The 13,483-nt window shown below is 50.8% G+C and overlaps 1 protein-coding gene across 3 annotated transcripts in view; it reads left to right on the forward strand.

Annotated features, from left to right (window-relative positions):
* The first annotated feature begins 7,419 nt into the window (after positions 1–7,419).
* The window catches only part of KIF1C (kinesin family member 1C), a 51,625-nt gene continuing 45,561 nt past the window's right edge, over positions 7,420–13,483 (forward strand). The window contains exons 1-2 of one of the 3 annotated variants that reach the window (XM_080979643.1): positions 9,771–10,052; positions 10,278–10,434. The gene's annotated coding sequence lies outside the window, so the exon portion shown is untranslated. Of the gene's footprint in view, positions 7,733–9,770; positions 10,053–10,277; positions 10,435–13,483 lie in introns of those variants that run through there. The other 2 variants (XM_080979641.1, XM_080979642.1) reach the window with 2 other exon arrangements.

Consider the following 13,483-nt stretch of genomic DNA (forward strand, 5'->3'; position numbering starts at 1 on the left):
AAATAATAAATGAGATTTTGTAAAAACAACAACAACCCATAGCTACTACCTTCCTCCTGTGAGGATTTAATGTTAAATCTGAACTATTAATAGGAAGATGACCTGTCCCAATGTATAAAACATGCCCCGTTCCCCTTTGGTGATACCTCAGTGAAATTATTGTTAGAGAATTATTTATTATCGCAATGGATCAATTACATTATGGGTGGCGGTTATTGTAGGGCATCCTGTTGAAGGTCACCCCAATAAACAAGGCAACCACCGGACGCCTCACGACATGACCACCACCGCCATTTTTTTTAAGCAAAGACTTTTTCAATAAAATCCTGCTTCATTTTCTTGCCTGTTACCTTTGCCCAAGGCAAATAACCTTTTGGTACCCCTCACCCTCACTGTGACAAATCCCTAAAGGCAAGTATTTTCTTCATGGAAGCAGCTTCCAAAAAAATATTGCATTACGGTCTCTTCACGTTGATATTTCTCCTCATGCTAATAATGTCTGACAGGATGGCCTTTCACTCCATAGATAGATAGATAGATAGATAGATAAATAGAAAGAGTCAAGCATATTTTTTTGGCGATGTCTCTCAAGTATGCTAAAGGTACAAAGGTGACTCCATTTTGTGCTGGCCCAATTTCCCTCACAGATTTCCCTCAGGCTGCTCAAAAGAGGGAGGCGGGAAAAGGCGGGAAAAATGAAAGGCGCTGGATACTGGCTGTGGGGAGGGATAGAAAACAAGGCAAACTGCCACAGGGCAGCTTTTTGGGGGGAAACATGAGGGACTTAGTGAGAAAGATAAGGAAATTAAAGGATGTGGGGATGACAGGAAAAACATGGTTCAAGGGGGAAAGTGGGGCATGTCTTTGTGGGGTGGGTCAGCAGCTAAATCTCTTTTTGCCTCTCTCCTTGGCTAGCTCTTCCTCAAGCCAAATATTCCCCATATTTTCCCTCAGAAAAGACCGAAGGAACAGCTTGGGCAGGCAGTGCGAGATGCGCTGTAATTATAAGCAGAGGGGGGACATTTTGGGTTGTGGGGGTAGAGGAAGATGGGGAGAAAATGAGGGAAACGGAGGCTGTGGAAAGGAAGAGGGGAAAACAATGGCCGGAGCGGAAGGAGGAGAAACAAAAGAAGAAGGGTGTGTGGCGGCCAAATTGTTAGGGGAAAAGGCTGAGGGGCAACTTTTACCAAACAGTAGGGAAGGGGCAGTTTGTTCTCAAATGTGTAGGAAAAAGTGAGGGAAACAGAGGCCGCCACGGAGAGGATGAGGGAAACAATGGGCGCCATTATTCTCCTCGGATATGTAAGAGAAAACAGCCCTAAACGAGGGACTAACAAGATTGCTGCTGGTCAGGCAAACGGAAGAAGTAATTACTCAGATTATGTATGGGTAGTTTTCTAGGCTGAAGCCTAGAAATGGAGGCGTTTTTGTTTTGTATTTGGGGCTCGGGCACATTCGTACCCCGTTCCCTGCGCCCTCAGAGAATTCTGGGGACTGTAGTCTGTCGGAGGGGACTGGGAACAGCAGCTCCGTGAGGACTGAACTACAACTCCCAGAATTCTTTGAGGGAGACCTCCCCTGCCCGTTTGGTCCTCACAACAACCTTGTGAGGCAGGTGAGGCTGAGATGAGGACTGGCTGAGCTTCATGGCCGAGTGAGGATGATCCAAACTGGCCTCCCTAGTTGAAGACCCTCACCATTATACCACAATGGCTCTCCAATAGGCTCTCAGGCTTTGCATGAAGATGCTTAGGAAATGTGGAGTGTTTTCCCCCCGGAGTGGCAAGTGTGTAGGGACAAGATCCCCCCCACAGTTTGCATTTCAGGGGGTTGGACTAGATGAACCTAGATGACCCTTCTAGCTGTACAATTATACATTCCTAGGATTTAGGCTGGGCTGGATGAATCCCAAACCGGAATTAAGATTGCCAGAAGAAATATCAACAACCTCAGATATGCAGATGACACAACCTTGATGGCAGAAAGTGAGGAGGAATTAAAGAACCTTTTAATGAGGGTGAAAGAGGAGAGCGCAAAATGTGGTCTGAAGCTCAACATCAAAAAAACGAAGATCATGGCCACTGGGCCCATCACCTCCTGGCAAATAGAAGGGGAAGAAATGGAGGCAGTGAGAGATTTGACTTTCTTGGGCTCCATGATCACTGCAGATGGTGACAGCAGCCACGAAATTAAAAGACGCCTGCTTCTTGGGAGAAAAGCAATGACAAACCTAGACAGCATCTTAAAAAGTAGAGACATCACCTTGCCAACAAAGGTCCGTATAGTAAAAGCTATGGTTTTCCCAGTAGTGATGTATGGAAGTGAGAGCTGGACCATAAAGAAGGCTGATCACCGAAGAATGGATGCTTTTGAGTTCTGGTGCTGGAGGAGACTCTTGAGAGTCCCATGGACAGCAAGAAGATCCAACCTCTCCATTCTGAAGGAAATCAGCCCTGAGTGCTCACTGGAAGGACAGATCCTGAAGCTGAGGCTCCAGTACTTTGGCCACCTCATGAGAAGAGAAGACTCCCTGGAAAAGACCCTGATGTTGGGAAAGATGGAGGGCGCAAGGAGAAGGGGACGAGATGGTGGGACAGTGTTCTCGAAGCTACCAGCATGAGTTTGACCCAACTGCGGGAGGCAGTGGAAGACAGGAGGGCCTGGCATGCTCTGGTCCAGGGGGTCACGAAGAGGCGGACACGATTAAACGACTAAACAACAACAACAAGACTTAGCATCTGAGCGCAAAGCCTGCACCCACAATGAATGGCATTTTCCAGCTGACACGGCGGGTGCCAACTCCTGTCCATCTGTTTCCTGCTGCGGCCACCTCCGTGAGGAAATGCACAGGAGCGTTTCCTGCCCTACAGTTTCCTCCCATCAAGGGCCGTAGTCATTACCTGGGATTTGATTCCTGCACTGTTTGTCCCCCCCCCCCCCCGCAAACCTTCCCCCACAAGCCTCAGCCAGCAGCCGGTTTCCACTTTGTGTGCGAATTGTTGTAGCCGAGGGCAGCGCAGAAAGAACAAGAGGCCTCCGGCCAGACGAGAGCCCACCATTTCTTTAATTCATAGAGGGATGAGTCATAGATCCACCTAGAATCCTGTGTTCAGTTCTGGGCGCCACAATTTATGAAGGATGTTGACAAGCTGGAAGGGGCGCAGAGGAGGGAGACCGAGATGATCAAGGGTCTGGAAACCGAACCTTGTGATGAACGATTGAAGGAGTTGGGGATGTTCAGCCTGGAAAAGAGGAGACTGAGAGGAGATATGAGAGCCATCTTCAGGTATCTCAAGGGTTATCACATGGAAGAGGGAACAAGCTTGTTTTCTCCTGCTCTGGAGGGGAGGACCCGAACCTGTGGCTTCAATTGACAAGAAAGGAGATTGCAGCTCAACATCCGGAAGAACTTTCTGACAGTAAAAGCCGTTCAGCAGTGCAACGGGTTCCCTCCGAAGGTGGTGGGTTCTTCTTCCTTGGAGGTTTTTTAGGCAGAGTTTGGATGGCCACCTGTCTGGGATGCTTTAACTGAGATTCCTGCATCGCAGGGGGTTGGGCTGGATGACCTTCACGGCCCCTTTCAGCTCTATGGTTCTCTTATTCTAAGAACATAGCCATTGTGGCCAGAGTGGCCATTGATAGCCAGGGCCGGCCCAAGACATTTTGGCCCCTGAGGCGAACCACAAAATGGCGCCCCCTCCCTGCTAGGAAAGAAGGGGTGAGTGAAGATCTACATCAGGAACAAGGCTGGAGTGAAGGCTTGTACTGGGATCTGCTGCTCCTGTGAATCCTGTTGCCTGAGGCAGTTGCTTCACCTGGCCTAACAGGTGGGCTGGCCCTGTTAGTCATTTATTTGCCTAATAATATTTTACAATCATCCAAGTTGGTGGCCATTGCTGCCTCCTGGCCTATTAGGCTCTTGTATAAATCAGTGAGGGACGCAAGTGGCGCTGTGGGTTAAACCACAGAGCCTAGGACTTGCCGATCAGAAGGTCGGCGGTTCGAATCCCCGCGACGGGGTGAGCTCCCGTTGCTCGGTCCCTGCTCCTGCCAACCTAGCAGTTCGAAAGCACGTCAAAGTGCAAGTAGATAAAATAGGTACTGCTCAGGCAGGAAGGTAAAAGCGAGATGAGCGCCGCAACCCCAGAGTCGGTCATGACTGGACCTCATGGTCAGGAGTCCCTTTACCTTTTTATAAATCAGTGATGTAGCAGTGGTAGTCGACTTTCCCATGTGAGAACGCAGTAAACAGGTTTACAAAGGAGTAGACAGTGACTCTTGTTCCTTTGAAAAGCTCAGGCTGCTCACATTTGGCATCCGCCTTTCTTTCCCCCTCACTTAGCAGTGCAAATGGATTCCAGCAGATGGCGCCCTACGCAGATTAACACAGCAGCACACCCCTGCCTTCCTTGTTGAGGTCCTTCCCGAAAAAGCATATAGATAAAGGTCACTCACAAGCTTTTTTGACAAAGAGCCACACCAAAGGCTCCTGAGTAAGCTTAGCAGTCGAGGAGTAAGAGGAGAGGTCCTCTTGCAGATCAGTAATTGCTTGATTTGCAGAAATAAATGGACAGTTCTCCGGCTGGAGAGATGTAGGAAGAGGAGTCCACCTGCCCCAAGGATCCTCGGACCTGATAACGCCAAGGTAGCAGGATCGATCCTTGTAAGGGGGCAGCTGCACATTCCTGCATTGTGGGGGGTTGGACTGGATGACCCACAGGGTCCCTTCCAACTATGATTCTGTAATGATTCTATGATGACTCGATGGCCCCCTTTGGCCTGATCCAGCAGAGCTAATCTTGTGTTGTGCTCCTCCTGACTTTGCTGTGCTTTTTCCAGTAGTGGGCTGAGTTAGGGCAGGATTCCACCCCGCCCTCCGCTCCTCTGGTTTTGGCAGGTCTCCTTGGCAGTGTTGTCTGGAATAAAAGCTGTGCGGCAGTCAAAGGGGGGAAATGAACCTTTTTGTTCCCCTTGCCTTGTATATTTATCCGTTTCACACTGCCATAAAAATTTACAATAGGCGTGGGAGGTTGAAACGTGTGGATAATTGGGGGGGGGGACACCATTGGGAGCTTTTCCTTATGAATGTCCTTAACCTTCTACCCACATCCCATCTTTGCAGGCACAAAGATGCATCATTGGTGATATATATATAGAGAGAGAGAGAGACAGCGGGAGAGAGAATAGCTTTTGTTGTTGGTGATTTATTTTTATCTTGCAAAGGAACAAGAGGAGAATCAGAGTTCTAAGGAAGAGGCCTACATGTGTTTTGCTTTTATTTAATAAAAAAAACCTAATATTTTTAGGTATAAATTATGCATTTGAAATAAGAAGCGAGTTACAGTGGTACCTCGGGTTACATAGGCTTCAGGTTACATATGCTTCAGGTTACAGACTCTGCTAACCCAGAAATAGTGCTTCAGGTTAAGAACTTTGCTTCAGGATAAGAACAGAAATCGTGCTCCGGGGGCGCGGCGGCAGCACGAGGCTGCATTAGCTAAAGTGGTGCTTCAGGTTAAGAACAGTTTCAGGTTAAGAACAGACCTCCGGAACGAATTAAGTACTTAACCCGAGGTACCACTGTAATTTAGACAGAGTGATGGAGAGGGGATGAAGGCGCAGAAGAGCAACCCTAGGTCACCACATTGCAATAGATGCTCAGCCCAGAAGAGGCGGTGCTGGAAACAGCCAAGCAGATGCAACAGTCAAATGCAACAAGGATTAGACATGCTCAGGAGCCGTGCAGGGAGGACAACACCCACAAGAACTCTCTTCCTTGAGCCAACGAACTCACCAACAACAGGGTTCCTCCGCCTCTAGCTCACATGCCTTGCATTATAACACATACAGAATATTACCCTGCCTATTTTTACTGAAATTTTGTTTTAGTATGGGATGCCTTCTTACAATGTTGGGTGAAGGGTGGGCAAGAAATCAGAATAACGACAGTGGTGTTTGTCTGTCACACGTAAATCAGCAAGTGGGCCAGTTCTTCGGAACGGTCAAGCATAATACTATGGCGTTCTAGGGGCCGATTTTTTGGCTCAATAACAATCATAATTTTATTATTTATACGCCGCCCATCTGTCTGGGTTTCCCCAGCCCGCCTTATGATGTTTTAAGGTCGTTCATGTTCCGATCTCTTAGAGGTTTTATACGTATTATCTACCCACCACCTTAGGGTTTCTGCAGGAAGGGTGATCCAGAAAGAGCAACAGCAATACTGTTGTTAAGTTATGGGTGAACATATCAGACGACACAGCTTTGGTGCGTAGTGGTTGAGGAGCTTCTCTCGAATCCTGTCCCACAGCGCTGCCTGGAGTGCTAGAGGCGCAACCAATGCTCGGGCCGTCTTGAACACTTTGGGGCCACAAAGGCTGAGAGCTCATGCTCTACAGACCCTCCTGTCAGCTCATTTGCTTGGAGGTAGCAGTCAAACCGAGCGAGGTAGGAGTCCCATGATTCAGAGGCTGGGGCAAACGGCGGTAGAGGCACGAGTGAAGCCATGGTTCCAATGCCAACGTGGTGGGCGATGGATGGAACACAGTGCTCTAGCCAGACGGTGAGCTCTGAATTGGTTCTGTTCAGTGATTCAGCTCAGCTCAGAGGGTGGCTGCATCTGGCTGTGCTCTGAATTCCACTGATCCCACCTTCGTCGCCAGTGTTAAGTTGTGGGTGAACATATCAGACAACACAGTGATTCTTCAGACAGCTCTTGTTTATTCACAGGCCAGAACTGAACTGAACTGAAGGGTTGAGTCAGCCTGCTTATATAGAGCTCAACTACAATGCAACAGTAACCATTTTCTGTAACTATCCAATCACTGAACATCACTTTCAATTCCTTATTTGCATATGTGGACCTGAGTGAAAACTGTCTATAGTATCCCCCCCTGCTGGCCCAGGGTGAGAACATCAGTATGTACATAACAACTATAGTAAAAAAAATTCCTTCCAGTTGTTATTGGTACGAACTTTCGTGAGTATCTGAAGAAGTGTGCTTGCACACGAAAGCTCATACCAAGAACTAACTTAGTTGGTCTTAAAGGTGCTACTGGAAGGATTTTTTTTATTTTTAGTAAAAAAAATGTTATTGTTTTGTGGCACCTAGCACCTCCTCGTCCTTCTCCGAGGGGGCGCATGCAGCCCCTCTCCCCTTGGGGCGCCGGGCGAGAGCCTGCCCCGCTTGCGCGCATCGCCCTGCGCCCTGGACGGCCTCGGAGGGAAGCAGCGCCCTTCTCCATCCTCCCTGGCTCTCCAAGCGCGCAGGGCGCGTTGCCCTTTTAAGAAGTGCCCACCTCCCAGGGAGGGGCCAGGAAACTTTTTCCCGTCTCGCGACATTCCCGAGCCCGTCTCCTCTCTCCTCCCCCCGGGCCCCCTCCCCTCCCTCCCCGGGCCGGTCCTCTCCCGCGTGCTCCTCCCCGATTCCCCTTTGCCCTGCCCGGCGGGCGCCGGCAACTGTGGCGGCGGCGGCGGCGGCTGCTGCTGCTCCACCTCGCCACCATTGCGGGCCGGGGAGGGCGCCCCATTGAAGGCCCCCCCCCCGAAGATCGCCCCATACCCTTCCCTTCCCCCGGCGACGGCAGTGATGCAGCATCCGCAGCCCTAAGAGCGAGAAAAAGTTCGGGGGCGGAGGGGGAAAGGAACAGAAAAAAGCCAAAGGCTATATAAAGTTGGGCGTTGCAGCGGCGGGGAAAGGGGCGAAGTTTGGCGGGGCCCCCTGCGCAGGAAGGTGAGCGCTTCTGGGGGGGATGCGAGAGTGAGGGGGGTGGCGCATCCCCGGGGAGAAACAGAGGCGGGCGGGCAGCGCCTTATATCGGAATGCCGGGGGAGGCCGAGCGGGAGCGCAGGGCGCAGGGATCCCCTCCAGGGCGCCCCTCCTGCGCGCCAGGCGGAGAGCCCGTGCCCGGCGGCGCCCTCAAGAAGGATTCCTGCAACGCAGGAGGATCTCCTGCGCGGGGAGCGGGAGCAGGAGGGCGGCTGGAGTCCGGGCTGGGTAGGGGAGCCGAGGCTGCTTTCATCCGGAGAAGCTGGAAAGCGCAGGAGGATGGGAAGCGGGAGGTTGGGTGCGCAGCGAAAACTTCCCCTATTTTCCCCTTTTCATCTTGCTGCTTTGGCGGAAAAGGAGCCCTGCGAGGGCTTCAAGGCTTGCTTTTGACATTTGTAACAAGACTCCTGACTTATGGCTCTAGAATTGTAGAGTGGGAAGGGACCCCCCAAGGGCCATCTAGCCCAACCCCACCGCAATGCAGGAATCGCAGCTAAAGATTCCTGACGGAAACTCTGTTTGAAAACCTCCAGCCAAGGAGAACCCGCCAACTTCCAGGGGACTCCATCCGCTGTCAAACAGCTGTTACTTGTCAGAAAGTTCTTCCTAATGTTTGGAATCTCCTTTATTGTCTTTTGAATCCATTGGGTGGGTTCTTATTGTGGGGATCAGTGGGGTTAGGCGTGGGGGGAGTCCTCCCCCAATCCCTGGAACTTTTCCCCAAACCCACTTACAACGGGAGGCTAGGAAAAGTTCTTCCTCTAGCTAACAGAGTGCTACAACCAGACCCAGGTTACGCTAGCTAGCAGTAGCACCCCAGTAATGCTTCTTCCCATTTATGGCTTGGCTCACTTGCTTAAGTTGCCTGTTAGCTGTTCTCTCTGCTTGTTGAGAAACGTCACAGGTTCATTGCATCAGAGAAAGCTTCCATGGAGTAGAGCCTGTTTTGTTAGATACTCTTTTGTGTTGGCTCTACATTAATTTTGTATGTGGGGGTTGATGGAGGCAGGGAAGCATTCCCGTCTTGCTTTTGGGGTGCTGGGTTTGATGGCCCATTTGGTCTGTTGGTTCTCATAATCCTTCTACCCACTTGCAGAGGCCTCGTGAAGTTTGTGACAGGTAAAGGTAAAGGGACCCCTGACCATTAGGTCCAGTTGTGACCGACTCTGGGGTTGCAGCACTCATCTCGCTTTACTGGCCGAGGGAGCCGGCGTACAGCTTCCGGGTCATGTGGCCAGCAGGACTAAGCCGCTTCTGGCGAACCAGAGCAGCACACGGAAACGCCGTTTACCTTCCCGCTGGAGTGGTACCTATTTATCTACTTGCACTTTGACATGCTTTCGAACTGCTAGGTGGGCAGGAGCAGGGACTGAGCAACAGGAGCTCACCCCGTCGCGGGGATTCGAACCGCCGACCTTCTGATCGGCAAGTCCTAGGCTCTGTGGTTTGTGACAGAATAGGGTGCTAATGCCACTCCAATGTGCCGGCCATTCCCAGAACCATCCTCAAACACTAGGAGGAGGACATTCAATCCATGCTTGCTGTTCCTGTTTTTCAATGAGATTTGAAAACACTAATCTGACGTAGGCGGGAGATGTTCTGTGGGTTTGGAGGCCATGCCTGTTTGGGGTGGGAAGTCTGTAGGATGTATGAATTAGGGAGTTTAAAATGTCACTGGAATTTTTTTTCTGGTCCTTCCTTGACCCTGCCCTGAGGCAAGTGAAGGATCCTGTGTTCCAGTAGCAGAAAGGATACCATGATGCTGACTGCCCCCCCCCCCCTCAAATCCACAGGGGTGTGACGCTCTGGAGTCTCCTGATGTTGGTGGAGGCTATGCTGGGTGTTGTTGGTGGGGTTTATCATTTGTTCCAGGTCATGCCCGAGCAACCGAGAAGGTGGGAGGTGGAGATTGGGAGCATAAGATACGCGTCCCTTGTTGTCAGGAGTTATTTTTAGGAGAATGACCGGTCCTTCGTGTATGTTCCGAATACACAGAAACATTCCCGATCCGGGGGTGCGTTGGGGAAGAGGGAGAATGCAAAGTTGCTCTGTCTCTGGGTCCTATCGAAGGACAGGCTGTTGCGTTCTCTTCTTGGGAGCACAAGATGGGTAAAACGATACCGCTTATTTGGGTCAACTGAGGTGGACGTATACAGACTTCTTTGAGTCCCCTTCGTATAGCGGTCGGGCAAATTTTCTGGTATCCGTGGAGCGTGCTGTGGCCTGAAACCATTCCTGTGGCTGATTGTAAATGCTTCCCAAATACTCATCCATTGTTAAGAAGGTAATGGAGGCAGCAGTGCTCGGTGGGTTGTGTCCTGGTGCTGTGGAAAGTGTTTGGCTTTTTCATGTTTGGCTTTACACTGAACAAAGAAAAACGTGTGTTGTATTCGTGAACTTGGATAGTGGCAGTGCTCCCCCGCCCCCTGCTTTGCCCATGGCATGTTCTTAAAAGCTTGGACGTTCTCCTAATATCCTCACAAAATGTCATTTTTTTATTTTTTAAAAGGGGTGGATAGGTTTCCAGGCTGTCTGTTCAGAGAGGGGCCCTTCCACCTGACCTTGAATCCTGCCACAGTTTAAACAGTTCAGAAGCTGTCCAGCTTGGTGCTATCTAATCCCTCAGGTGGCGCAGTGGGTCAGTGCGCCCGGCTGTTAAACAGAAGGTTGGTGGTTCGAGCCCAGCCAGGGACGGCTGTTGTGCTCAGGCTTCCTTCCAACTCTGTGATCATATGATTCTCTGAATATTTGGGAGAGAGGTTAGGGGGGCGGGGAATGTGACTGCTAAATTCTAGGGAAATTGACTTTGTTCTGAATTATGTTCTCAGTTTCCAGGAAAGGCCGTTTAGCCATTTAGCCTACTCTCTACCAGTGAGCAGAATCTCTGGTGCTGCAATTGTGGCATTTGGGAACTGAGGAGGGGTCCCCCCTGTCCTATATGACCTTAGTTCTTGCCCTCCCCTTTCCATGGGATGTTAGGGCCTGCAGTTACCAAGGACAGGGTAAGGGCCTTGATTCAGTGGTAGAACATCCGCTTTGCATGCAGAAGGCTCCTGGTTCTGATGGCATCTCCGGATAGGGCTGGGAGAGAACCCCCTCTCTCTTTCCAGAAACCTTGGAGTGCAGCTGCTGCCAGTCAGTGCAGTCAGTACTGAGTGAGACGGACTGCTGGTCTGACCCTGCTTAAGGTGGCTTCCTATATGCCTGGGTTGTGTGCAATAGCCCCTTCTTTGGATTTCTTTACGGATGGTGATCCTGAGCTGCCGTTCCTTTGCTTCTCCCCCTACATTGCGTGGCTTGGCTCACTTCCTTGAGTTGCTCAGGCTGGAAGCAGCTCTTGCAGGGCGTCCACTTTTCCTCTCGGCACCCACTGATGTCTGGGTTGCTTGGGCAGAGTGGCAAGGGAGGAGACTGGTCCCCTTGGGCTCGAGGCTGGACCAGATAGCCTTTGACTTGGACCCTGTGTGACTCTGTCTCAGGTATGGGTGGCAGCACCTATCTCTCTCTTGCTGTGGCAGTTCCTTCAGTTCTGCTTGCGGGTACCTTGGAGTAACCTTCTGTGGCTGAGGCTGCTGAGTTTTACACCCAAACGTCTTGGAAAGCCTCCACTCTCTCCCCCACCTGTTGCCCAAATTGGTTACCAAACATGGATTTTGGAGTTTCTCATTTTCCAACACGGCTACCTTGAACTTCTTGTGCTGCTTTTCTAACAGGTTTCCCCAACTGCCTTGGTGTGCGTGTGTGATCATTGCCTCTTGTATGTGTGTGTGTGTTTATCTGTCCAAGCCGTTCCCATCTGCCTTGGCCTGTTGTAAGCAAAAGCCCTCCTGATCCTGTCTCTCATGACTGCTCTTTGAGGTCCAGGCAGCTGATCAAATATCCCCTGCTTTGCCAGAAAGCCTCTGGGTAGAGGGAGAGTCGCAATGCCCCGGCAAAAAGCTTTGCTCAGCTAGCTTGGCATGGGAACTTGCCTGCTTCATCATGCGCTGCACATTGCCTTCCCTGTGAATGCATGGACAATACAGAAAAACAAATCCACCTTCTCTTTCTTTCTCCCCCTCTCTCCTTCTCTCTCTCTCTCTCCCCCCCCTCCCCGTTTCTGTGGCCAGTTCTGCAAGTCAAGGATCTATTTCACCAGTAGCAATTAGGTCTGCTGTGTGTCTCCCTATGGTATCTTCCTATAATGCTGGGCTGCACTTGGGAAGGTGCTCTTCAAGGTAGTGGCTGTCCTGCTGTCTTGGCTGCTGAGGGGGTGTGGAGGAAAGTGATTCCACCCCCCGGCCAGCTTGCTTTGTGAAGGTCTTGTGGGCCTTGCCCTGCTTCAGAACATAGCCATCCTGGTTAGTAGCCATAGATAGTCCTCTCCTCCTCCATAGATTCGTCAAATCCTGTTCAGGCATGGCCAAATCCTGTTCAGGACCAGTGGTTAGGGATGATGGGAATTGTAGCCCCAAAACATCTGGAGGGCCAAGTTTGACCATGTCTGCTGTAGATAGTCTTTGACACCTCCAGTGCCCCCCTCTTGCCCCTAGGTAACCCCACTTCCCCCTTTGGGGAAAGCTGGTCTAGAGTCCTTCTCCCCAGGCCTCAGTTTCCCTGCCTCTGTCCAGGAATGGGGAAGGTTCTGTGAACGGCTGATTTGTCTAGTTTTGATGGGGTGGGGGAAATCCAGCGTTGTCATCCCTTGCCCGGGTGTGGCTCCTTCACAGCATCCCAAGCAGGCGCTAGGAAGACAGTGGTTGCCTGAGACTAGACATTGCCTCCTGTTAGACTCGCGCTCACAGTCCTGCCAAGGAGAAGCGAACTCTTCTTCCTGGACGTCAGTTCTTTGCTCTCTGCATAAATACTGGGAGTGCCATTTGATGTGCGCACACGGCAGACACAACAGCTGCCCTGGTGTTCTGACTGGCTCCTCCCCAGCTGAGTCAACCCTGTCATTCCACAGCCTGTCAATCCTTAGATTTGTTTGTGGCACTGTGAAGTCTTGGCCCTTAAATCTTTCAGCTCAACATGGAAGCGATCTCCATCTTGCCCTTCGCCTCACCCTCTCCGTCTTCATCTTTCCCTTTCTCCTCCCTCTGCTCTATCAACCTGAGCCAGAGGTGGTGATTTGATTAGACTGCGTTGGATTAAGACTTCGGAGAGACCAGGGTTCGAATCTCCACTTGTCCATAAAGCTCCCTGGGTGGCCTTGGAGGCCAGTCACAGCCTCTGATCCCAACCAATCTTCTGATGTTCTTACCCTTTGGCCTAACACGGTTGCTTTCTTTCAGCACCAACCTGAAGCTTGATGAATGTACTGGGATCATTCTGAGGCAGATTTCCTGGCAGCCCTGAGAGGCTTTCTCCCTAGTAAAGTGATGCAGAATCATAGAATCATCGAATAGTAGAGTTGGAAGGGACCCCAAGGATCATCGCGTCCAACCCCCTGCAATGCCGGAATATGCAGCTGTCCCATATAGGGATCGAACCTGCAGCCTTGGCAATATCAGTACCAGGCTCTCACCAACTGAGCTATTCAGGAATGCAGTGGGACCTTTGGGCACCCTGTGGGATTCTCCCTTGTGGATGGCGGTGGTAACACAATTTCCCCTCCAAAGTTTGTAACATCTGCCACCTCAAACTGAGAAGGGAGACTCCAGTGTGAAATTGGTGCTTGTCAGGGAGTTTGATTCTGTTTGTTTAGACCTGAATCAAGATATCAGTTTTGTTTTC

The sequence above is a fragment of the Podarcis pityusensis genome, assembly GCF_964106645.2.
Source record: "Podarcis pityusensis genome assembly, chromosome: 13".
NCBI classification, from domain to species: Eukaryota; Metazoa; Chordata; class Lepidosauria; order Squamata; family Lacertidae; genus Podarcis; species Podarcis pityusensis.